The 26,252-nt window shown below is 48.6% G+C and overlaps 1 protein-coding gene across 1 annotated transcript in view; it reads left to right on the top strand.

Moving 5' to 3' along the window:
* Positions 1-26,252, top strand: part of ADAM12 (ADAM metallopeptidase domain 12) — a 286,201-nt gene that overhangs the window by 68,150 nt on the left and 191,799 nt on the right. The gene's annotated exons all lie outside the window — the stretch shown is intronic.

Genomic DNA, 26,252 nt, shown 5'->3' on the forward strand with positions numbered 1-26,252 from the left:
TTTTTGTGATGCTGTAAAAGACATTAGGGTGAGCAAGTTCATGTGTAAGACCTAACACAATCTCTCATCGTTTACTCAGGAGGGAGTTGCCCATAGCTCTGCAGGGTAGCACACGTTGATAGTTCCGAATGGGTTATGCCAAATTGTTTTCCAGGGTAGTGGTGTGAGTGTCCAAGGGTCCAGCAGTGGTTGAGAGTGTGTTTTATCATATAAGGGAATGGGATTTCAGTATATTCTGGTAGCCTCTGGGCCTCATGTTTTCTGTGGTTGATTGGAGATCAGAGCCCACTGAGGAAGCCAGCAGGACCCTCTGGGAGGACCTGGAGCAGCTGGCAGGGCCACCCCCCCGCAGGCTTGCACCAGGGAGGAGGAGCTCCCTAACCCTCTGTTACTCCTGCCATTTCCAGCTGTCCTTGTTGGGCAAGGTTTCAAAATGCCTAAGTTTACAGACAACCCGTTCGTAAGTTTAAAATGGGTCATTAGCATCCTAGGTGAAGGCTAAAGTTGTCAGATTTAGCAATGAAAATTTAGGCTGCCCGGCGAAATTGGAATTTCAGATAAAGGATAATTTTTTTCATCTCAGTATGTCCCAAATGCTGCATGGAACATACTAAAAAGAAATTATTGCTTGTTTATCAAAAGTTCAGCTTTTACTGGCTGTCCTGTGGTTTATCTGGCAACCCTGTTGGGTCGTGGTCCAGCATCCTTGTTAAGGGTGGGGCTGTGAGGCTCCGACAGTTGTCCGTGCTCCCTTAACCCCTGTGACTGCAGCCGTACAACAGATACTGCACTTAGCTCAGAGTGTGGTAAGGGCTTTGCAGCAAGTCAGAGCTCAGTAAATCCCCACCACCCCAGTCATTCCCATGGAAAAGAGAACTGGTTCTTCAAAGTTAGCTCCATTCTGGTCGTGTTTCCAATAATCACACAGGAGTCCGGTCTCCTTCCTCTGAAGAGTACAGGTTCCTCAGTGATTGACAAGGGTCTCTGGGTAGTGCAAGCCATTTGCAGTTGGCAGCTAAGCTAAAGGTTGGCAGTTTGAATACACAGAGGGGTGCTGTGGAAGAAAGGCGTGGCCACCTGCTTCTGTTTAGATTCCAGCTAGGAAGACGTCAGGGAGCACAGTTCTGCCCTGGAACAGTGGGGTTGGCATGGATCGGAATTGATTCGACAGCACTCAGTGGTGGTGTTTGGGTTTGGTTTGAGTGGTTGGTGTAAACCGTAACTGGGCCTCAGAAGACAGGCCTGGTGATCTGCTTTGGAAAAAACAGCCATTGCAAACTCGGTGGAGCCAGTTCTGTCCTGATACACGTGGGGTCACCAAGAGTGGAAGTCGGAGCCACCTCGATGGTGACTGCTTGCAGTGGTTAGCGTCTCTGTGGCAGGTGCCATCCCTGATGGAGACCTGCTGGCATCTTTCTGCACAGGTGTGGTCTCTGTCCAGGTCCGGAGACATCCTGCTGGGCATGGTGAATGCTGTTACTCCCACAGCAAATCCCAGAATCGTCCAATTGCTATCCCTCCATTGGTTCCATCTGTGTCCAGTTCCTGGTGGCGGCCTCATGACAAAGATGATCCAAGGCAGTTCCAAGTGATGATCCAATTCAATGAAAAACCCCTATCTCCCATTTGCCCTACAAACTGAGGGTATTTTTCACTTGCTTGGAGTTGTAATGGCAATAGGAAAGATATTTTATAAAAAAACGTTTAAAACAATAGGGGGAGTTAATTGATGTATTGAAGTTCTGAAATTGATGACTTCATGGTCTCCAAAACCTACCGACTGTCATAAGGAACCTAAAGTTCCATACAGAAAGGCAGTTCCAGACAGGGGCCACGTACCCAGGCCCAGAGTGCGTTCCTGCGTTGGACCAGGTCTCTCAGCCCTCAGGATTTTCACCAGATTCCTCTGGGCTGTTAAAATACAACACTACAGTAAGACTTAGAATTGACTTTATGGACATCACCTTTCTCTGTAAAATATGGGCATTTTATAGCCTTGCCAATCTTAAAGACACCATGGGCTCAACCCCTGTGTCCTGATCAGCACAGGTTACCTGCAGGCCCAGGGGGATAGGCTGCTATGGTAATTGTCCAGTCTCCACAGAACCTTCCAGAAGTAGGTCTCCAGGGCACTCAAGACAATTGCAGCAAACTCTGTTCTCAAAAGTCAGATGTTGTCTGGCCTAATATCTGGGGGAGTAAATCCTTTGTTTTCATTCTTCTTCATTCAAGGGCAACCCCAAGTAGCCTGGGCCATATGGGTTGCCCAGCTGTGGAGGGAGGCCCAAGCCTTGGGGGTTTCCAGGCCCAGGTACACATCCTGGCCTGTTGCTTCCTCCCTGCATCCTCTCATTTCTCTCCCTGGAGGTCAGAGATGACACTGTGTGGGGCTGGGAAGACAAATCGTGACAGCCGTGGAACATGGGTGCCTGTGATGGGAGGTGTCACAGTCAGTGTTTCTGCAGGTCACTGGACCACGTGTTTCCCTTGGGAGCCCCCAAATCCTCTTCAGAGCCTAGTTCAGCAGATGCTGTTCTCATCCTAGCACCCCAGGAGGAACATGAGGGAGCAGGGCATTCCCTCCAGCAGAGGGCTTGTTTCTGGGGTTCAGTTTTATCTTCAGTTACATGTTGGGTAAGATGGCGTCGTGGGAACAGAACATGACAAGGCAGATTCAAGCCCCAGGCTGCAGGTGCCAGCCTTCCTGCAGGCACCTGGTCCCAGACTCTCCCAGAGCAGGAGCAATTTCTCATCTGTTCCCACTGGGCCCTTCCAGCAGACCTTATGCACTTGGGGGAGGGAACACTGGGATGCACACTCACTGGCTGGGAGATGTCTGACTTGGAGATCAGAGTTGACCACGTTGTCCTTAATGCCTTGTGTGATATCCTGGTGGCCAACTTCTGGAAGGTTCTGCTGACATTGTCCGAAGAGTGAGGGCTGGGGCTCAGTTCTAATCCTAGCTCACCTGTGGCTGTAGACTTGTCAAGCCTCTGTTTCCCTGTCTGTAAAATGGCAATAACGGTACTCACCATGGTGGGTGGATGTGGAGCTGTGGACCACAGTTTAGAGCCTATTATACATTGAGGTTTGCCTGGAACAGCCCTGTTTCTCCCCATTGTGACATGCTCATTCGTGGTGTCCCTGTCCCTCAAAAGTGTGCTGGCCCAGATGGTGATGTTAAGTGCCGGCAAGCTGGTTCCTACTCATGTGATGCCATGCACAACAGAATGCAGCTCTGCCTGGTCCCATGCCATTCTCACAGTCATTGCTGTGTTGAACCCCATTGTTGCAGCCATTGTCAGTCCGTCTTGTTGAGGGTCTTCCTCTTTTTTGCTGACCCTCTCCTTCACCAAACATGATGCCCCTCTCCAGTCCAGATGATGGCCACCCTAGATGTGTAGGTACCTAACAACGGCACACTTCCAAATGCGTTGCCCTTGAGTTGATTCTGACTCACGGTGACCCTGTAGGACAGAGTCAAACTATACCCCGTAGAGTTTCCAAGGCGTGTAATCTTCAAGGAAGCAGACTGCCTGCCACGTCTTTCTCCGATGGAGCAGTTGGTGGGTTTGAACCACTGACCTTTTGGTTAATGGCCAAGCACTTAACCCCTGCACCACTGGAGCTCCTTTCAGCCTTTTATGGTTATTATAACATTTCATGCTTTCTTCATCACTGTAAGAGACAGTTTTATCTGCTGCTGTTATTTCAGTAATTAAGCTTAGAGGAGTAGAAGCTGTGCAGGGTTTGTCTCCTCTCATTCCTGATTCTTAAGCTCAGAGCTGAACATTGTGCACCGGGCGGACAGTGGTGGAGGAGGACAGGAGACTCCCCCCACTGCATTTGTGCTTGGGATTCTAGATGGAACACAGTGTGTGGGGGGCTTTGGGAGAAAACATTGAAGACTGATGATTGAGGGGGGTGGAGGAGGGCTTTGCACCTCTCGGGAGCATTGTAGGGTTTGCCTTTTAAAATCTGGAGTTCTCTGTGAAGGCTTCTAGGCAGGGTCCTCTGGCCGCCTTCTGAGGTCACCCTGGTGGCCAGCCAAGCTCCAGGAGGGGAGGGAGACTGCCGCCTGACCTGCAAGCCCTCTGGTTTTGATAGATGTCCACCAGTCCCAATGGTCAAAACCAAAGGCATCGTTAATAAAGGATGCATCTGGAGTAACATTTAATGCATGTGATCCGTTTCATGTGAGGTAGGAAAAGTAGATTGATGACCACAGGCGCAGCCCTTTCCCTGGAGGTATTCAGGCCTAACAATTTCCTGAGATGATGAAACAAAAGTCTGTCCCAGTGGTGATGGACGCAGAATGCTCTGCTAGAGTGTATCTTGTTAGTGGCGAAATTTAGAGCCTCAAGTTGGGAAACAGTTGGGCAACAAATGAGTGAATGCCGACACGCTGACTTGTACTCGTGTAGTTTGTTTTTTAATCTTTATGGGAATTCTTTGAACTTTGGAGGGGGTTTTTACTGTTACAGGAAAAGCTACAGCTTGTCCTTGTTGGGTAGAGCCAAGCTTGTATTTCCTAATTCTATCACAGTGCTTCCCCTATTCGAGTGGGGTCCCTTATCCTGGGGGGCTGCAGGAAAGATCAGAATCCTGAGCAGGAAAATTAAGATGTGTCTCCACATGGGGTCACCAGGAGTGAGGATCAACGTGACAGCAACTGGTTTGGCTTTTTCAGTACGAGATGCATTTGTGTGCGACTTTTGGGGGGTTTTGTTTTCTCTCTCATCGCTCAAGCTCCTTTAAAAGAAGGCGGCTGGCTGGCTGGAAGCAAAAGCTTTCTCACCAGGCCACAAAGCGAGCAAGTGACAGGGTGGGGCAGATGATGGGAGAAAGCAGGACGGCTGCCTGGCGAGGGTGGGGTGGTCATGTCCTAGGCGATGATACAAGTGCTCGTGTCGCCAAGGAAGGTAAGCACGCGGTCTCTGGCCAGGAAAGGAGGACGACTTGTGAATTCTGACAAGCCCGTGAACACGTGACCCTCGGCCACTGCTCCCGGCCTCTGCACTGTACACAGTGTGAGATCTTTGGCTGTGGGTTTTGCTGGGATGATGAGTGGACAGTTGATTGGCATGAAGGCACACCTGCTTCTGGAAAAGACCCTGTTTCTTGAGTCTCGCGTCTGGGCTGAGTCCTTGTTGCCTTCCGCATTGTCTCCTGCCTCCCAGGGGTGGAGGACGTTCTCCCCACACGTGCCTCTGCGTCACCTGCTGCGCTCCTTTCCCCGATTTCCTGTAGCGTCTTCTGCTGACACTCTGGTCTCTGGTCAGGTTACTCTCCCCACAGATTCCTACAGTCAGCTACTTCATTGTGTTCTGTGAGTTCAGGTAACCCTGAAGTGTGTATTACAGAAGCCTCAAAAGGAGATGCCTTTCCTGTGATGCCCCTGTGTACAGGCTCCTCGGAGATGTTGTGGGTTCCAGACCACCACATGAAGCAGAATTCGCAATAAAGCGAGGCACGCCACGGGTTTGGTTTCCCAGGGCATGTGCAAGTTACGTTTATGCTAGACTGTGGTCTATTAAGTGTAGCATAGTGTTATGAAAAAGTTTGAAATATTGTGAGAATGACCAAAATGTGACAGAGACATGAAGTGAGCACATGCTGTTGGAGAAACAGTGCCAGTAGACTTGTCAGATGCATAGTTGGCACCAGCCTTGCATTTGTGAGATACACAGTGTTTGTGATGGCACAGTAGGGTGAAGCGTGCCTGCCTTTAATGCTGACTTAAACGCAGAGTGTGTGGGAGGGGAGGGGTCGAGGAGGGATGCCGGGGGGAGAGCAATGCAGTGTGGGATTATCCCTGTGCTGGGGACACATCTCTCCACCCCTGACCAGAGGCGTGCGTGGTGCTGTCCCCACTGGGTTACCCCTGGGAAGCCCAAGGAGCAGAATCACAAAGCCGCTCACCTGGGTCCTGTGGTCAAACCCTACATGGCAGAGCTGCTAGCTGAGCCCGCTGGCCTGTGCTCACAGCCATGTGCTGCTCACGCACGAGCAGTCAGTGCCGACCCTGACAAGCCGACGGAATGGCCCGTTCCCAAGGCTGGGCGTGTCTGACTGGACAGACAAGGTGGGGTCAGAGAAGCCACCAGGTCTTCAGCACCAGGCACAGGGATTTGGACAAGTGTGATGGGAAAGGAGGCACCAGCAGAGGGTTTTGAGTGGGAAAACAGTCCAGTGAGAGTCCTTGGTCAGCTCTCACAGGCGAATGAGGGGGAGGGACAAGAAGTTGCAGCCTGGGGGACCAGCGGGGAGCAGAGCCGGCTCCAGCAGCAGTGACGTCTGGACAGAGGGTCCCACTCCAGGGATTTGGATACTCCTCAGCCACCTGCCTTCGCCAGGAATCCAAGCCGACTCACTAGGCTGGTGTAGACCCTCACCTCAGAAAGGAGCTCCTACTGGTAGCCCTCTCACTTCCTTTGTTGTAATCTTAGTGCTTTGATTTTTTTTAAATATTTTATTTGTTGTTAGGAGTACACATAGCAAAATCACCAGTTAGTTTCTCCTTGTACAGTTCAGTGACATGGATTACGTTTTTCAAGTTGTGCAACCATCCGCACCACCCTCGCTGAGCTACTCCTCCCCCATGAACGTAAACTCACTGCTCCTCAGGTTCCTGTCTGATCTTCCCAGTTGCTGTTGTCAATTTGATCCCATACAGAGAGTTCTTAAAGCTTAATGCTGACAACACACATTCTTCACTAGTTGCTCTGGTTCCCTAGTGCTGCTCTAACAGACGATACCGCAAATGGGGTGGCTGAACAACAGGAGTTTATCCTCTTACAGTTAGGAGGCTTTAAGTCCGAGTTCAAAGTGCCAGGCTCTAGGGGCTGGGTGAAATCCCCTCAACCTTGGGCTCTGCCTCCTGCTCCTGGCCACTGAAGCTAGAGGCTTTTCTTTACTCAGACAGCAGTTGGCTACTAAGGCTAACAAACCCAAAGTCAACAAGTAAAAAGGCACAGTCCAATGTTACCAAACCACACGACAGGCCATTGATTAAAGTCCGTTGAAAGTCTCAAGGTTAGCAGAGCATGGTAGGCTGCTAAACAATGACACGGCTACACCCAGGGTTCAAGCGTGCCGTAAGCTAGAGACAGTTCCCAAAGCTATTTCTTGTATACGGGAAGCAGACCCCATCCCAAAGGCAGCTACTCAGCTGCTTGTGGTAGATCCCACCATGGAGTTGATTGCCAGTCTCATCATGGGGAATAGCTATATCCAGCTGCCCGGCCACTCAACCAGGCTCAGCAAGTTGACATACAAACTTAATTACCATGCTAATTAAACCACACTATTGTTTGCTTTTAAGAAGACTTCAGGGTTGGTTTGTTTTTAAGAAATACACACAGTTAGAAAAAAAACTAAACAGTACCAAAGAATGTTGGGAATAAGTGAGTGTTCCCTGTGTCACCCACTGCCAGGGCCCCAGCGTTTCTTCTCTCAGCCAGAACCACGGTTTCCAGCCCCTGTGTACATTTCCAGGAAGAAGCCTTGTGTGTATGAATGCCTGTGTGTACCTGCTGCTGCTGACAGTCATGGTGGCGATGACAGGAATGGTAGCCAGCATTGACACAGTGCTCAAGATCTGCCTGCACCGTCCTAAGTGCTTGGTCAATATTTCCTCATGAGTGTCTCCTGACAACTCTGTCAAGTGGGGCCACTGCAAGTCAGAATTCACTCAAGGCACCCACCAGCAGCTGCTACCTGCTAGACACTTGAGTGTGACACTGCACTGATGAGCAAGATGTTAATCTCATAGGGCTTCATGGGGTTTTGGGGGGTGGGTAAGATCAGACATGCATTTCGAAAAGATCCTCCCATGGTGATGCTCATACTTTAAGGGGTGAATTTCGTGATACCTGACTTGTATGTGTTAACCCTATTAACAACAACAGAAGGATCCCGTTGGCTGCATGGCAGAAGTGGCACCTGAGACAGGTCCAACCACCTTCCTCACCTATGGTCATGACCAAGGGGGGGCAGTCCTCTGCCTAGTGCTGATACAGGGGAATTGAGAGGAACAGTCTCTCTGTAATCAGAGCTGCTCTTTTAATTAAGTCCAGAAGAATCCCAATGCTGATGTCTACAAGATGCCTCCATCAGTTACAGAGATCAGTAAGCTGAAATCAATAAAGCAAGGCTGAGATCTAGGGGTACTTGTGGAACCAAAAAGAACCCTGGGTTTTCTTCAAATATGAGGGAAGAGAATCACCTTCATTTTCCAAAGAGCTGGTCTAGGGAGAGGGCTCTGGTGGGGCAGTGGTTAAGTATTCAGCTGCTAATCAAAGGTGGGTGGTTCAAACCCACCAGCCGCTCCATGGGAGAAAGATGAGACAGTGTACTCCAGTGAAGATTGACAGCCTTGGAAACCCTCTGGGGCAGTTCTCCTCTATCCTGTGCTGTCACTAGGAGTTGAAACCCACTGACCAGTGGTAGATGGTCGGAGGTTTAGGGATGGTACACGTGTACGTTGACAATGGACGTTCCTCAGTTCCAGATAAAGTCAGAATTTAGGGACTTGAAAAATGTCAGTATCATTATCATTATTAGAACAAATCCTACTTTCTTCAAAATTCTAATTAACGGACTCAAGCTGTGCTGATTCAACACCGAACTCCGTACCTTCGTGTCTGGTCATGCAGCACACAGCCAGGCTGCTGAGCTACACAGAAAATGGGCCGGGAGCAAGCGGAACCTAAGCTCACATGCTCCTGGGCCAGTGGTTGGACACAGGTACATCCTATGCCATTCCCATCACCTCAGTTCTGCTCCCACCCTGGTCTTCACAGCTGCTCCAGCCCAAGCATATTATTTGGACTGGTCTTGTTTCCAGTGACAGAAAACCCAACTCAAAACAGCTTAAGCATACAGGGACATGTTTTGGCTCATGTGGTCGTCTTCGCTGTACTGTAGTTTCCTCTGTGTAGGCTCCAGGAGCCGTCTATCAACAAGTCCAGGATCATATTGCTCTTAGGTTCTCTTGTTTTCTTTATCAGTGTCTGTGGTGAGCATGGAAGAAAGAAGCCCTTAGGTGAGGCTCCCATCTCTGGGGACCAGACACGGAGGCCAGGAGGGGTGGCATCCCAGCCTGGCTCACCTGATAAACATGCCCCCAGACAGGCCCTCCTCTAGCCCCACATACCCATATGCTCAAGGCTACAAGATAAATTAGCTTTCCAGCTCACCCCAGACACAAGGGCAGAGAGGAAACAAAATCCAAGCAACTAGCTGGAGGAGCAAGGGGAGGAAGGCAACACGGTTTGATGCAGCGATTTGATGTCACCAGGACTGGTCCTCTCCAACTTGCCAGCATGCCTTCTGTGGGGTAAATTTCATCTCCCTTCTCTGGGTAGCTTCTTCTCCAGCAGCTTCATACCCTTTCCCTGGGGTTGCAGATGGCAACGGCACATTTCATCCCTCACACCATGAGACTACAGCCCCCAAACAGGGCAGAAGAGAGAGGACCCTTGGTAGACTCAAAGCCACCCAATTGCAGAGACTGGGCATGGGAAAAAGTTCCTCAAAGGAAAACTAGGGAGCTACTGGCAGAAAATTAGGCACAGAGGGCTTGGAAGCCCCCATGGATGCCCACTACTGCCTTTCAGTCATCTCCCAGCTACTAGCCTGGCTTTCCTCCTTCCCTGTCAACCCAGCCTGATATCCAGAAAAGCCCCAACTCAGGATCAACCCACACTCTGCTCAGTCCCTCGCCTCCTAAGCCACAGAGCGCTGGCAGAGAGGAGCCCCGTCCCAGCTCCCTGGTGACTGTCCTCACGGCCCAGTCATCCTCTCCTGTGCCTGTTACATCAAAAGTTCATCTTATTTGCTGCCTTCTTTAGGTGACTCACGTAGGGGAGACTCACTTCCTGTCAGCCACGTCTTCCAGGGTGGGACCTTCATGCCTCTCCCCCACTCACTCCCATAGGCCTTAGCCCATGCTCTCCCAGTACCTGGCACTTCATGTGGTTGTTGCCTGGACTGTAACCTGCTGGGGCCAGGAGGTGAGCGACTTGGCCCGGGGCTGGGCACCCAGAGGAGAAGAGAGGGGAATTGCTGCAGGGACTGACTGGCTCTTCAGCTCTGGGGCTGAGGAGTTAGAAGTGTTCAGTGCAATGATACTTGTAAAGCATCTGGCAGAAATAAATGATTGGGTTGTGACCAAAAAGTCTCCAGACACTGTCAGTGTCTCCTGGGGAACGCAGAGCAACGTGTTCCATCCGCAGCACTTGCTGTTTATTCTCCAGCTTTGTCACATGCTGTTTCTGGAAGAAGGAGACAGACTTCACCAGGCAGAGATGAAGGGAAGGACCCTTCCCCCAGAGGAGCAGCCTGGGAGGAAGCCTCAGGCGTGGATGAGCCCAGGGGTGATGAGGAAGAGGGAAGGGAGGACGCTCCACGAGCAATGACTGCTGCACCCTTTGAGCGACTGGCAAGGCTGAGAATCAAGTCTGAATTCCCTTCATGTCTGCAGTGTCCCCAGATGCAGGTTATGAAAAGATTCTGTGCTCATAAAAGCATTACAGAGAGTGTGTTTCATGTGTGCGTCCCAGTACAAGGTGCCCAGCAAAACTGTGGGCCCTGAGGTAATCAGCTACATTTTAAACTTTGGGGTCCAGACCCCCAATATGTTGAATCATGCATTTTGCTCTTGAGCTCCCATGCTGCTTGATAAAGAATAAGTAAGAAGAGAAGACTGAAGAACACCTTGCTTTATTCGATCTTTTTTCTTGGCTCTTGTGTGGCTTCAAATCTCCATCTGGTGTAATGATGCAGCCCTAAGTTCAGCCGCCTCTTCCTGAAACTTCTTGAACAGCCATTGACAGAATCACCAGAAATATCTGGATTATCTTGATGATTGTATGGCCACGGCTGCAAACTCCATAGAGTTCATAAAACCCAACTGTTGCATTTGGCACAAAGTCATAACAAATCAACATATAAATCCTAATAAATTCTACGTGACAATAGGACAGCCCAGTCATTTATTTCACCTCTGTCACTTAACCTTCAGGAATTCTAAAGAATATTCTCTGTTTAAGACAATTGTGTCTTTAATGTCAAGAGAGGAGAGCACCGAGGATCAGGCCATTTTTGTCAGTTTGGAATGATTTATGTGTCCAACTGAATTTTACAGGGGAGTCTACAGAGATTTACACCCAGGGATGCCACCATAATGAAGACTTCAGGCCTGCATTGTCCTTTCACCTCTCTCCATCAGGGCACAGAGTCGCCATTTTCTGGAAGTAGTTGAGAGAGGCAATTACAGGATGAAAAATGTGCCCGTGAGGAGGCTCAGACTTTGGTTCCCTGCCAGCCTTCCCAGCGGTGAATTGACAACATTCTTCTGCCTTTAGAATTCGCCTTTCATTTCTCACTCACTGGCCTCAGTTTTGACAGCAGTATAATAAGTAAAAGAAAAGTTTCATTAATTCTTGAAAAGAAACGTTCCATCATTTGACACTTCTCGAGAACAGTCTGATGACAAGAAGTTGGCACGTAATTGAGGAACGGCTCACTTGGTAGAGTCTGGGGGGTGGGAGCACCAAGGAGGACGTGGGAGAAGCAGGGGACGAAGCTGCTCTTGGCGTCTCCTGCCTTCCAGCCTGCAGTGCAGGAGTCTCTGATGCAAAGAATCAAAGAAGGTCCCTCTCCCCATTGGGCTCCGTCACTTTTCCCTGCAGCAGTTGGGTGATTACTCTGAGGAGTTTGCCTGGCACTGCTCTTCCTCTACTCAGGCGTGTTGTGTTGTGGGCTGCTGGTTTCTGCATTTAGGGTTGTTGAGTTTTGTCTCCCAGTAAGCACGGGCGGGGTGTACTATTGTCTAATCGGTTACGTTGCAGAGCAGAGATAAACTCTGTGAAGGACCCTGTGAACGCTGTGTTGTTCTCTGCTGCTCACGTTTCTTTGCTCTTGGACACGATCGTGTCCCAGTCTGGGGGGGCTCTGCAGACCCACAGGCGACTGAGAACTGAAGCCTGCTCGCTCTAGAGTGGGCTCTTCACTTTCTGCACCTGACACTTTGGGGCGGGTAATTCATTGTTGAGCCCCTGGTGGTACAGTGGTTGAGCACTCACCTGGTCACCGAAAGGTTAGTGGTTCACACCCACCCAGAGGCTCTGTGGGAGAAAGACCCGGAGATTGGCTTCAGTAAAGATGACAGCCAAGAAAACCCTATGAGGGCCTTTCTGCTCTGTGACACGTGAGGTGGTCATGATTCGGAATGGCCTTACGTGTAACAGAACAACATGTTGCCCAGTCCTGTGCCACCTTCACCGTCATCACCCCACCCTCAGTCATTGCTGTGCTTGAGCCCGTTGTTGCCACCAGGTGTGTCAACCCATGCCGTTGAGGGCCTTCCACTTTTCCACTGACCCTCTACTTTACCAAGCATGATGTTCTTCTCCAGGGACTGGTTGCTCCTGAGAACATGTCCAGAGTATGTGAGAGGAAGTCTCACCATCCTTCTAAGGAACACTCTGGTTGAACTTCCTCCAAGACAGACCATGTAGCCTTCGTGATGGCTACCACCAGAAGTTCTCCTGGGGTGGTGTCCTGTGCACCGTAGGACATTGAGCAGCATCACTGGCCTCTACCCATTAGATGCCAGTAATACCACTCTTCCAGTTGGCAATCAAAAAACGTCTCTAGTACTGCCAGTATCCTTTGAGGGGCAAAATCACCTCCAATTGAGTTGCACATATTTACAGTATTTTTGTGGAATCACTTCAAGTCCTCCAAGGTGTTCCCTCTGTCAGTCACCTCCCAGATGCAGGTCTTTGATCAGGATAGCCTGAGTTGTCCATTGAGAAACAGTCTGAAAACCATATACTCCCATATATAAAACACAGTTCCATAAATGGTAGCCTTGCTTAAAACATGTTGTCAAAAGAATGACAGAAATAATGGCTGTATGCTGGTTACTGTAGGCTAGCTGTCAACTGTTTGACTTTTCGTGTTATTCATGGCAAAGCTCATAGGCTTTCCTTGGATGTCTGTAGTCTTATCTAACAGTATGTTCTGGAATTTAATCTAATTCTTGAGGGATGATGACAAGGAGAGGAGTTGAACAAGAATCTGGAATGGTATTGATGTTTGAGTCATCGTTTAAATAACGGCATTTAAACGTAATTAGATCAAGATGGTGCTGTATCAGTCTGTGCAGATGGCATGGATTGGTATAGCAGCTTCTTCTTAGCATTTATAAATCATCCAGAATCATAGAAACAAAAGTAAGAGAGCCACAGAAGAACTGTGTGTTAGTGACCAGCTGCTGTGTGAGTCGGTGTGACAAGAGTAGGGCCAATTGCCTTTATTCTGAGCTACTTGTTGAATGACGAGGGTCTGCGCAGAGTCCTCAATACTGAGGCGACTTTAAAACTAAGAAAATAATACTTTAGTTGCACGTACATGGGTTATGCTTTTCTTTGAGAATTTTTTCTTAAGTGACTGTTGTAATGTGTTTTCACATCCGCACCGTCAGACCTCCCGTAGCAGACTAATGGTCAATTACATAACGTGCTAGGACACAGCGAGTATTGGGAGGGAAGACCTGTGTGCACCCTCATTTCCTGTTTAAGAAGTCAAGAGCCTGTCACGCTGCCAGTGCTTCTGGAACTGCACAGCACTGCCCTGCGCTGTCACTCCCATGTCCTTTGTCCCCATGCTCCTTTCTCTCCAAGCTTTCCCACCCAAGACCACAAAATGCCCATCTGAGGTGGCTTCCAGTTGACCTTCCTGATCATGCTTCCCTTCCTCCCTATCTGCAGAGAACTGCACAGCCTCCAGGGCAGACACCCTCTTCCCCCCAGGCACACTCTGACCGTGCTTCTTGCCCTGGATACTGGTATACCCAAATAACCTTATAATTATCTGGTGCCTGATCTTCAGCACATACAGATAAACATCCTGTGTCGGAAAAAGGATGCACTTTTTGACAGCAGACAGTTGGTGTGCTTGTCGGTGTTTGATATGAGTACATGTGTCTGGAAGCAGAGGGCTGCGTGTTTCTCGTTATTCACGTGATGTTATGATTAACTTAATTCCCTGGCTGAGTGTTAAGAATCAACTCTTGAACTTCAAGGCTTGTGTTTAAAAATGTTGTCAAAATCGGATTAGCATGTCTCCTTCGATTAGGTAGGAGATGTCCTGACTCAGTATCATTTAATGGGATGTGACTGGCTTTGGACTGAGGACTTCGCAGTTGCTCAGGGTCAGTGTTTCTGGACATGTGGCAAGTACGTCTGGACAGCATGACAGTGGTTCAGCGTCCATGTCATGGTTCCATAGCCTCAGGGCTGCGGGGTCAAAGGCACCCTGTTTTCTTACCATCTCAGTTCCCCCAATAAAGGAAATGTGACCACAGCACAGCCTTGGAGAATCCCGAGATTCAGCCACTGGGAGTCAGGTTAGACCCCACTTAGCTATACTCAGGCTGATTTGTTTAGATGGTGCTGAGGAAGGAAGCAAAAGTGTAGATGTTTCTTCAGATACATGAATTTCTTCTAGGAATGTTAGGGTACTGCCATCTAGATTTTTAGACTGATACATTGAGTTTTTAGTTTGGTTGAATGCATGCACTCTTAGAATTTCCACCCAAATCAGTGATTTTGTTTGTTTCTTGGCCTATTTGGTCACCAGACTAGATGGAAATTTCAGAAATACCATGTTAAGAACAATAAAGAAGAATGCCAGCACAGTCCACCGAGCGGTGTTTCTCTGACCATATTCCAGCATCGCCTCAGAGTCCTACAGTGATGGAAGGGCAGAGGTTCAGGGTTTGTAAAACAGAAAACAAGCTCTCTTAGCCTGGGTTTTGTCTTTACGTCTAGTAAATACGACCTGAGCCGGCATTTCGCACCCCTGGCTCTGGGTGTCCGCTTGGCTGTGGAAGCCTGTCACTTTCAAAGGTGCTCTGTGTGCGGGGCAGATCATGTTCATTGTACACTGAGTCGGAACTGGCATGCACTGACTTGGGCTTTGAGAAATGGTAACAAGCCCATGGATTCAGGTGATTGCAACTTTGATTGTGGTTGAGGGTACCGTCAAATGGACGGTACCATCCTAATGACCCCATGCACAACAGAATGAAACACTGCCCAGTCCTGCGCTATCCTCACAATCATTGAGCCCTTTGTTGTAGCTGCTGTGTCCACCCACCTCATTGAGGATCTTCCTCGGTTTCACTGACCATCTGCTTTACCAGGCATCACGGCCCTCTCCAGGAACTGTTCCCTCCTGATAACATGTCCAAAGCCTGAGAGACAGTCTCACCATCCCTGCTTCTAAGGAGCCTTCTGGCTTTACTTCCTCCAGGATGGACTGTTACTAACTCTAACATAACCATCTGATGAGAGTAGGCACGTGGCATTTGACTGTTAACCAAAAGGCTGGTGGTTCAAACCCACCAGCCACTCCTCAGGAGGAAGGTTGGGCAATCTACTTCCGTAGTGATACTGCCTTGGAAACCCAAGGAGGGGTCACTGTTAGTCGGGGCCGACTCACCAGCACATAACAACAGTAAGAGGAGTGAAGTTGGTCCAGGTATGTAGGATTTTTTCCTATGTAGTCAGGATTGTGTTGGCTGAAAGTGAAAGAAAACCAACTCAAACTGCTTACAGACAAAGTGAAGAACTGTGGTGCAACATAACTGGGAAACAAGGTGCAGCCTGCTTCAGGCATGGCCAGCTCCAGGGGCTCAGCATGTCATCAGGGCTCTATTTCTCTGCTCCCTTTGTCAGGCTGTCTTAATATGATCCAGAAGGCCATTGGCATCCCCAGACTCTCACACCATCAGCTTTGCAACCCCATGGGAAAGAGGCCATGTATAGGAAAGCCTCGGGGAAGTGTCTGGTTGGCTAGGCTTTCGTCACGTGTCTGTACCTGAGCTTATCTCTGTGGCCACACTTTTGATTATCATACGTGTTCCTGTGGCTGTTGGTGGGGTCAGACCTACCTAAACCCCTTACAATGGTGGAGTTATGTTACTGGCAGGAGGAGGAAGGAGTATTGGGTCAGCAAAAAGCAGATGAGCAGAGTGTTGAAAGTACAAAAACAGGACCTGGATCAAAAAGGAGCCCAGCAGATTTTATTTGGAAATCTCCAGTCCAGAGGGCTCTTTCCTAGGAACTGTGGACGATACCAGAAATGTGAGCTGGCTCCTGTCCTTACAGAGCTTGGTTCCGGTGACTTTATGTGACACACACTTTATGGGGGCCCTGTAATCTGCAGATGAGTCCTTTATGCAGTCACTTCTGAATGGACGGTGAGGCGTGCTGGGCACTGTGCTGGGTGCCACAGTGCTGAGCAGTTCTGTGGAGCTTGGACTAGTGGAGGGTCCTCCACAGCCCCACCCCCTGGAGCAGCCCGTGGCCCTGCATCAGTGTCACTGGTAGCGCGTTAGTGCGGAATCCCAGGCTCACGTTCTCAGCAGTCTGCCGAATCGGAGTCAGCGTTGTTACAAGACCCCCGGGTGGGTCACGTGCACGGTAAAGCTCGGGAGCCTGTGCTCTAGTTCAGGGCTCAGCAAGCAAGAACCCCTGGACCCAATCCAGCCTGCCCCCTGTCCTTGTAAATAAAGTTTTATTGGAACACAGCCATACCCATTTGTTCACATACTGTCTATGGCTGCACTCACCCTACAAGGGCAGAGGTAGATAGTTGCAACAAAGCCTGGCCCTAGAAACCTAAAAACACCAGGTGGCTCTTGACATAAAAAGTCTGCTGCCTCTGATCTAGTGGGGAAGATAAACTCAGGTCCAGCTACATGGGGCACCCTCCCCGCCACACACACACACGAGGGCCCTGTGGTTGGTTTAATCCTCTGTGGTCACTGTTGTGAAATTTTTAGTAATTTATGAACAAGGGGCACCCCATTTTCCTTCTGCACTGGGCCTCCACTGTGTTGCTGATCCTACTAGGAAGAGAGTAGCCACGTTAGCTCAGTGACAATCAAACTGCAGCTGCGCACCGGGAGCTGTGAGAGGGAATTGCTCCTACTTTGGAGCTGGTCAGAAGAGGCGCCTGAAAGCTGAGCTTTGAGCCCTGAGGGGTGAGAGGAATTTTCCAGAAGGTCCTCACCCATGAAGACAGGACTTGAAGGGGACATATGCTTTCAGGTGTGAGAAGAAGCGTTCCTCACCCAGAGAGGCTTCCCCATGAGAAGTTCATCGTCTCATGTAACCAGGGGTCCAGTCTCTTCCAGCAGACCCTGACTCATGGCATCGCCTTGTCTGTCAGAGTAGAGCTGCACTCCATAGAACTTTCAACAGCTCAGTTTTCAGAAAGGAGCTCTGGTGGTGCAATGCCTAAGACATTTGAATGTTAACCCGAAACCTGGCGGTTCAGATCTGCTAGCTTCTCTGGAAGAGGAAGATGGAGCAGTCTTATTTCCTCAAAGATTTACTGCCTCAGAGACCCAGCGGGGGTTGCTGTGAGTCAGAATTGAGTCAGTGGGTTTGGTTTCGAGTTTTGTGGAAATAGATAACCAGACCTTTGTTCTGAGGTGCCTCAGGGGGGACTTGAGCCTCCAGCCTTTTGGTTAAGAGCCAAGCACATTACCCATTTGTACCCCCTTGGTCTCCAGTGGGCACTTGGAGAGTTGGTTAACCCAGCAGCCAGGCAGCACCAGTCTTCTGAGATGATCTGGGCCCTGTGTCGGCCAGTTGGGGCCGCAGTGCTGTGGGGGTCTGCCATTCCCAGCCTTCTCTGGGGCAGGGGGCTAGGGGGGCCCTGCTCTGCCATGAGGAAGAAGGACTGGGGAAGGTAGAGGAGGCCCGGTGGCAAACTGTCCAAAGCAGCTTGGCTGTGGCTGGTTCCATGGCCAGCAGTCATAGTGTAATTCCTTCACCTCCTGGGTTGGACTCCTGAGGGCCCTGGAAAGATGATTGGGTTCAGAAAAACAGCTGATCTGCTCAGTTTTTCCAAGAACACATTTACCACAGAAAGTCAGGCCCATCAATAACGGCCAGACCCTGAGACAGGACCGGGCAGAGCACTGCCTCTGTGGGTCACACCCTCTGTGACCAAAGCTATGAAACTTATTTCAAGGGTGGGGGGAGTGCTGCTGCACATTTTCTGGGGAATTTGTGGGAGTGGGAGGAAAATTGTACCTCAAAAGATATTCGGTCAGATCCCGTCAGTAAGTAAAGGACGCTCCAGGTACGTTTGTGAACCATAGTGTCTTATCTGAAGGTTGGGTGGCTCTTCATCAAATGGTGTTTGATGCTTTGATAGACTTTATGCCTCAGCCATTTTCTCGCTGATTTCTGTCTTTCTGCACGTTTATGTTTCTATGTTAGTTCAGAAAGAACTTCTGAAATCTGCAGAACCTAATTTGTCTTGGCTGAAGCCTCTGCATTCCGTACGGGAATTCCTCTATACTTGCTTTTATAAAATAAAGTTCCAACGTCTGTTGCAGTATTTACCTTAGGAATGATTTTAGTTACAATTGAAGCAGTTTTTCTCCCTCAAAGTGTTAATGGGATGGTATAAACCATATTAATATGCATATTGAATAAGGAATGGTTTCTCCTTTCTTACAGCAAATCAGTACCGTGATCGCTATAGATAAAATTCACACTTCTGTTAAGTATTGAGGTTAGATAGATTAAGGTCAGGGAGTCCCTGTTAGGCGCAAATGGTTAACATACTTGGCTGTGAACTGGAAGACTGGCAGTTTGAGTCCCCTGAGAGGAGCCCTCAGAAGACAGCCCTGGCGGCCTGCTGCCCCAGAGCAGCCACTGAAAACCCCACAGAGCCGAGTTCTGCTCTGGCTCACGTGGACCCTCGACAACATTCACGGGAGAAGAGAAAGTGCCCAGGGTTCCTTCCTGTGAGCAGCCTGCCTCAGCACCTCCATACTTCCGTGGTCCTGCCTCCTCACCTGTTGGAAGCTAGGTGCTTCTTGAGCACCTGAATGTCCACAAATGGTGCCTCGTCCAGAGGAACCAGTTTGGACCTTCGGACATACTTTTCCCTCCATTCTACCACTGGCAGTCAGGTGAAACGAAGGACAGTGTCTTGAACACAGATGTTTCTCTTTGAGTGGTTTGAAGTGGTGAGTCACCACTCACCCTTTGGGAAACCGTGAGAGCCACGGTTCAGAGATGCGTAGGGTCAGCGAACCTCCAGTCATATGGGGGATGACTTCTGTGGACATCCAGCAATGACAAGAACTTCGTTGAAACAAAGTGGCTTTTTCTCTGGCCCCAGCAAAATTGCACGTTGCAAGTAGCTTGTATTTTTGTTGAAGGTTTTGCTTCAGAGTTCCACTGCGGTTTCAGCTTCACTATCATCTTAAATCTGTAATTTTGAGAGAAAGTTTTTAAAAATATCTGTTCCCCACTTGAGCAGTGATTCTAACTTCAGAGTGACCTTTATTTTCTCCTGGCTTGGGGTGAGGCAGGATGGAAAACTCGAGCACTTCGGGTTTTGGAAACCCTGAGATTATAGGGTGGCCCGCCTTCAGATGAAAAAGGAAAGTTTCCAGACTTTGTAATGTCATTGGATAGTCATTAAATTTCTATAAAATTACAGCCGGGTAAACTGTTGTTGTTGTTAGGTACCGCTGAGTTGGTTCCAGCTCACGGTGACCCTGTGCCCAACAGAAGGAGACGCGGCCCAGCCCTGTGCCAGCCTCGCGGCCCTGCTCTTCAGCCCATCGTTGCAGCCCCTGGGTCAGGCCAGTGAGCGTCTTCCCCTCTTCCCCAACATGCAGATTGACCAGGCATCATGTTCTGCCCCAGGTACAGAATTACTCGTTCTTCTGGCAGGCCATGGTATTGGCAGTATTCTTTGCCAACACCATAATTCAAACACATCAATTCTTTTTGGTCTTTCTTCAATTCCAGTTCTCCCTCACATATGAGGTGATTGAAAATACCATGGCTTGGAGCAGGAGCACCTTAGTCATCATAGTGACATCTTTGCTCTTTAACACTTTAAAGAAGTCTTTTGCAGCAGGTTTGCGTAATGCGATATTGCCACTGGATTTCTTCACTGCTTGCTTCCGTGGGCGTTGATTGTGGATCCAAGTAAAATGAGATCCTTGACAGCCAGAGTCTTGTCTCCATTTATCCTGGTGTTGCTTATTGGTCCAGTTGTGAGGATTTTTGTTTTCCTTATGTTGAGGTGTCATCCATACAGAAGGACTGTAGTCTTTGATCTTCATGCATAAGTGTTTCAACTCCTCCACAATCTCAACAAGTAATCTGCGTATCACAGGTTGTTAATGAATCTTCCTCCAATCTTAATGCCATGTTCTTCTTTATATAGTCCAGCTTCTCAGATTATTTGCTCAGCATGCATATTGAATAAGTATGGCAAAAGAATACAACCTGACACATACCTTTCTTGATTTTCAACCACACAGTATCCCCTTGTGCTGTTTGAACAACTGCCTCTTGGCCTATGGACAGTTTCCTCATATTTTGCCCATAGTATCCTTCATTATTGCAACTCGTGGCTTGAATTTTTTCTTCGTTTCTTTCAGCATGAGAAATGAGGATCCTGTTCTTTGCTTTTGGTTTCCTAACTCCAGGTCTTTGCACATTTAATTATGATACTTTACTTTGTCTTCTCGAGCCACCCTTTGGAACCTCCTGTTGAGCTCTTAAACTTCATCATTTATTGTTCGCCTTAGCTACTCTCCGTTCAAGAAGGTTCAGAGTCTCTTCTTTCTTTCTTTATAATTTTTGCACTGTACCTCCCCTTCCCTCCCAGCCCTGGTAATCAACAAAGATAATTTCCTTCTGTATATAAACCTCTCCTTGTTCAGAGTCTCCTCTGACATTCATTTAGGTCTTTTCTTTCTTTCCTGTCTTTTTAATGACCACCTGCTTTCTTCATGTGCGATGTACGTGATGTCATCCTACAACTAGTCTGGGCTTCGGTCATTAGTCTTCAATGGTCAAACTGATTCTTGAGATCATCTCTGAATTCAGGTGGGATACACTCAAGGTTATACTTTGGCTCTTGTGGACTTGTTCTCATTTTCTTCACTTCAACTTGAAGTTCCATATGTGCAGTTGACGTTCTGTTCCGTGGTTGGCATTTCTAACCTTGTTTTGGCTGATGATACTGAGCCTCCTAACATCTCTTCCCACTCTTGTAGTTGACTTGATTCCTGTGCATGCCATCCAGCAAGGTCTAAGTGTACAGTCACTTTTAATATTGTTGGAAAAGATACCTGCAGTGAACAAGTCATTGGTCTTGCAAAATTCTATCGTGCGATCTCGGGTGTTGTTCTGTCACCAAGGCCATGTTTTCCAACTACTGATCCATCTCCTTTGTTTCCAATGTTCACATTCCAAACACCAGTGATGATTAATGCATCATGATTGCATGCTTGCTGTATTTCAGACTGCAGAAGTTGATAGAAATCTTCAATATTCATCTCTGGCATTAGTGGTTGGTGCATAAATTTGAATAGGTACGTTAACTGGTCTTCCTTGTGAGCATATGGATATTATCCTGTCACTGACAAGTTATTTTTTCAGGATAGATCCTGAAATGTTCTTTTTCATGATGAATGCAATGCTGTTCTTCTTCAATTTGTCAATCCTGGCATAATGACCATATGATTGTCCAATTCATAGTGGCCAATACAAGTCCATTTCAGCTCACTGATGCCTAGGATATCAATCTTCAGGCATTCCATTTCATTTTTGGTGATGTCCAATATTCCCCGATTCATACTTTGTACATTTCACATTCCGACTATTAATGGATATTTGCAGCTGTTTCTTCTCAGTTTGGGTCATGCCAGATGAGTGCATCCTAATGCTATAAGCCCATGTGAAGGTACTCAGAGCAGATCTCATCACATGGGGTGGATCCCCAGCCATAGTCAGAGACAGGTCCAGCTAAGGTGGTGGTAGTTTTGATTGACCATTGCAATGTCAAGAGAGGAACGAACTCAGAGAGCCAGGAGGGCTCTGGCATTTAGGCACGATCTGACTTGGACCCCAGAACTTCTCACTGCCTGACTTGTGTCATTACACATGTTGAGGGTCCTTGTGTGTTTCCAGTAGCCTGTAAATGCTAGTTAACCCATGTCCTGTTGCTGGCAAGTCACTTTCAACTCATGCAACCCCAAGTGGTACAAGCTGGACTGCTACTTAGGGCTTCCCTGATGGTAGTCTTTACAGAAGCAGATCAACAGGTCTGTCTTCCATGGTACTGCTGTGTTACATACTTGTTAAACTGGCACATCGCCGCCTCACCCAACAGGTGTCTTTGCCTGAGTTCTTCTTCTAGCTCCTAGCCCCAGTACCCTCTCTCTTTGGTCTTTATTTCCATCAGTGGAAGCCCCCTTCTCTCTAGATCTGTGCCATTCTCTTTCTTGTGTATCCGTTAGGTGTCTACATCTTGTTGATTTGCTCTGAGAATGGTTCTCAGCTCTGTTAATTTCCCTGCTACCATCTTACCTGGTTACTACATCCAGATCATCTTTCTGTTGTATCTTACAAGGTTCTACCTTACAACATTCCCACTGTGTTGTCTTTTCTGAACCTACTTGCCTGGAGATAAAGTCTGACTACTTTAGTTGATGCTCATACTCTTCCCCAACCTGGCCCATCCTGTCTGTCCTTACCTACCAACACCCTCCCTACAAGAGCCTAGTGTCCTGCCCAGGCTGATCTACCTCCTATCTCCATGTGCATGTACAATATCTGAATCTTTACCCACACCATCCCTCTTGTCTTGAATTAATGTGTCCACCCCACCCAACATGCACAAAATTTCTAAGTCCTAGCAACCCTTTCCTAGCAACCCTTCAAGGTCTAGAGTCCCTTTCTCTGGAGTCTTGATGACTGTAGCCCACTGGGATCCCTCTGTCCACTGAACTTCTGCGAACTATTTAGTTGCTTATCTGATGCTTCACTGAGGATACTGCTGCCCCTACTGGGAATAGCTAATATTTGTGGAGCTCTTGAGTCCCTGGGTGGTGCAAAAGTTTAAATACTTGACTAGTAACAGTTTGAATTCCCCTAGAGGCATCTTGGAAGAATGGCTTGGTGACATACTTCTGAGAGGTCACAGCCATTGAAAATCGTATGGGATGCAGTTTGACTCTGACCCACGTGGGGTCCCCATGAGTCAAGGTCGACTTGATGGAAATGGTTTGGTTTTTTGGTTTATTGAGCACTCACTCAGCCCCCAAAACTGAGCACTTTACACACATTATCTTGGTCGAGTTGCATGGCAGTTCCACACAATAAGTACCATAATCCCCCCTTGCTGTGGATTAAGGCACAGTGTCTTAGAGAGCTGTATACCTTACCCAAGATCTAAAAAACCAGTGAGAAGAACAGCCAAGAGTCATCCAGTCTTCCTAACTCCGAAATTCTGCTTCTAACCCTCATGCTGTGATGTTTCCACAGGTGTTGGTTTCCTCTCTAGGTGGTGGGTTTAGTTATCATAATTGCAACATAAACATCTTGAATGTTGAGATTATAGCTGAAATCTGTGGTGATTCATAAGGCATCTGATCAGGTCTGAGGGTCAACATCCTGAGCACTGATCTGTTGGCATAATCAGCATTCAGATTTTTCAGAGACTAACATTTGGGTTAACTGAAGACCCTGGAGGCCTGGTGCCCTTCCTGTTCTCTTCTGGCACCTCGACCCATCCAGTCCTGTGTGAATTACTCTTCTTTCCAGTCTCAAAAGCTTGTAGCTGTTCCATGTCATTAAGTGGCTCAGGTTGGACCCTGCCTGCAAGTGCCAACCACGAGAATATCCATCTTTCTTAATAGAACTGAACGCCAAAGAGCTTCTTACGTATGTTAACGTTCTGCTAACAAGTATGTAAGTCACTATCCATCCTGCTATTGATGGATTGCTTGGACAGTAAGGTGTGTGAGAGACCCCATCCATGTACCGTCTATGACTCCATCAAGTGTCTGTCCTTAGTGCTAGGCTTGGCCATTGCACCTGTCATTTTCTTCAGTCAAATGACCGGAAAGCATTGTTTTGGTCAGATAGTTACTGCCTAAGTTTGTTACTAGAACTAACCTTAAATCTAGTTTCAAGGTGTGTATAACCTCAGTTGGTCATACGGGGGTCAGGGGGTGTAAGTCTTTTCAAGAATAAATTCCATCGTCCCATTATCAGGAAATGTGATTGGCATGTAGGGAAACTTTCTGATTGATTTATTGTTGTGTGTTTCATGTATGATTATAAACATCTCTTGTATTCTCTAATGAAAAAACTCATGGAAATCTATTTAAAAATGAAAACTTGATTTGGTTGAGATTCATAAGACACGTATGGTTTTCTGAAATGTACTGGCAGTTTTCACATCCACAGAGGGTCACGTGGCACTTGGGCCCCATACTGCTGCTAAGAGCCTCTTCCCCTAGAACCTCTCTCTCTGGTGGCTGAGGGGGAGAGCCTCCGGGGTGAGTGGTGGGAGTGGAGGTGCAGTCGGGAGTCGAATGGACTCTCCCTGGCATCCGATGGGCCCCATAGACATGTTAGCTAGGAGTCAGGAAGGGCTGTTGACACAGCACTACAGTAAGTCATGTAGTCATTAAAGTGATAGGTTTATCCAGATGCTTACTGGCTGTGGTACCTCCTGCTGGATCCACGGCAAGCAGATCTGTCTGTTGATGCCCCTTTAGTGTGAGCTGTCTCAGCCAGCCTGCCTTGTCCTGCTTCTCACCACAGGAGCATCCAGCGGGCCGGCAACTTGCCAGCACGCCTTGGTCGTATCAGGCTGTAATGTGGGAAGTTGCAAGTGTCCACTGTCATCATCTGGGCCCTTGATATTGCTCTTTCTTAATGTTTTATGGAATCGTACAGATAATTGCCCCAACCCAAACAAACCATCATCTGCTTGGTCTGGGCACGTAGGTGTCCTCAACCTGGGAAGGAGGGTGTAAAGTGAGACCAGGGATTCCAACAGCACCCTTAATTTTGAGAGCACAAAATCTTACTGCACAGAGGGTCAGGCCCCTGCAGGAAAACTCTGGGAGCTGCCCCGCTCTTCCTCGCCTGCATCCTTTACCCATGGGTGTCAGAGATGTGTTCATGTGATGAGACATAGCTTTGATGTGTTGGTCAAAGTCATTTCTCCCCCCTCCCCACAACAAAATGTGCTCCTTGTCCCCAGCACAGCCAGGAGTTTGAAACGTGAGTAAAGCCCCAGGAATTTGGCAGTAACTGTAGATTCAGAAGTACACAGGAAATTTGGTGGGGTTTAAAGAATAATAGGATTGAAAGAGCATATTTTCAGGGTCAAGCCCTGACAGACCTTGAGACGCAGAACAAGTCAGTCATTTGCCCTCCGAGGGTGGGGGATGGTAGTGGCAGGCAGAAGAGCTGGGGTTCGGGGCCTGGGGGTGTGGGACCTCTGGCCCGGAAGCAGAAGCAATGGGATGCACATTGAGCAAGGAGCTTCGCTTGCCCCAGCCACATCACACATTCTGCCTCCACACAGCGATGGCAAACATGTTACTGCCAGGGCCCATGGGCCAGGGAGCGTCTGGCCCTTCCGTGACATCCTTCCAGGGGCTAGGCACAGATCCTGCACGGGGAGATGGGATTGCCTGGGTGGGTAGATTCTGTCATCTAATACCATTAGGCCCCTGTGCAGAGAGAGAGATTCTGTGCCACCGTCGAGGGGTTGAGATCAAGCCTCTGAAACGTGTTTCTTAAATCTGTAGCTCTTGTGGCATCAGCCCATGACTTGGCCTACTCTGTCCCGTTTGCAGACTCTGTGAACTGAGAGGCCATGGAGGGCCAGCATGGGCCATGGGCCCATCTGGAGGTCCTCTTCACATTGCCACTTTGGGTTTATTGATTTAAAGTGGGCCGTCCAGGCAGGAGGCTTCATTTGCATCTTCACGCTTCTTAGACCAGTAATGTTAAATTTGGACGTGTGACATCATGGCATAGGGATAAAGTGCAGTGCACAGGAGAGCCCCCGTCCTTCCCTGCCGCTGCGGTGGTGTGTGTAGGGTGATGTCACCTCCTTTGTGGTGGAGAGTGTGGAGGCATTCCAGACACATCCCCCACTGCAGCCCGGCTCTCAGGCCCAGGAAGATGCAGCTTCTCCATTTGTCTCCCTCCTGCCTCCCTGAATGTGTTCCCGTCAGCATTGCCTCTGTAATTCCTTCCCGTCCTGTGGATTTTCCTCCTACACTGATGAAGCCTGGTCTGGCCCTTGCCCTTCTGTTTTCTGGGAACTGCCCACTTGAAGGCTGCTGCTCCTCCACATGGCCTTAACCAGCAGCC

The sequence above is a fragment of the Orycteropus afer genome, unplaced genomic scaffold (assembly GCF_000298275.1).
Source record: "Orycteropus afer afer isolate SDZICR_OR568_19922 unplaced genomic scaffold, OryAfe1.0 scaffold00038, whole genome shotgun sequence".
Classification (NCBI taxonomy): domain Eukaryota; kingdom Metazoa; phylum Chordata; class Mammalia; order Tubulidentata; family Orycteropodidae; genus Orycteropus; species Orycteropus afer.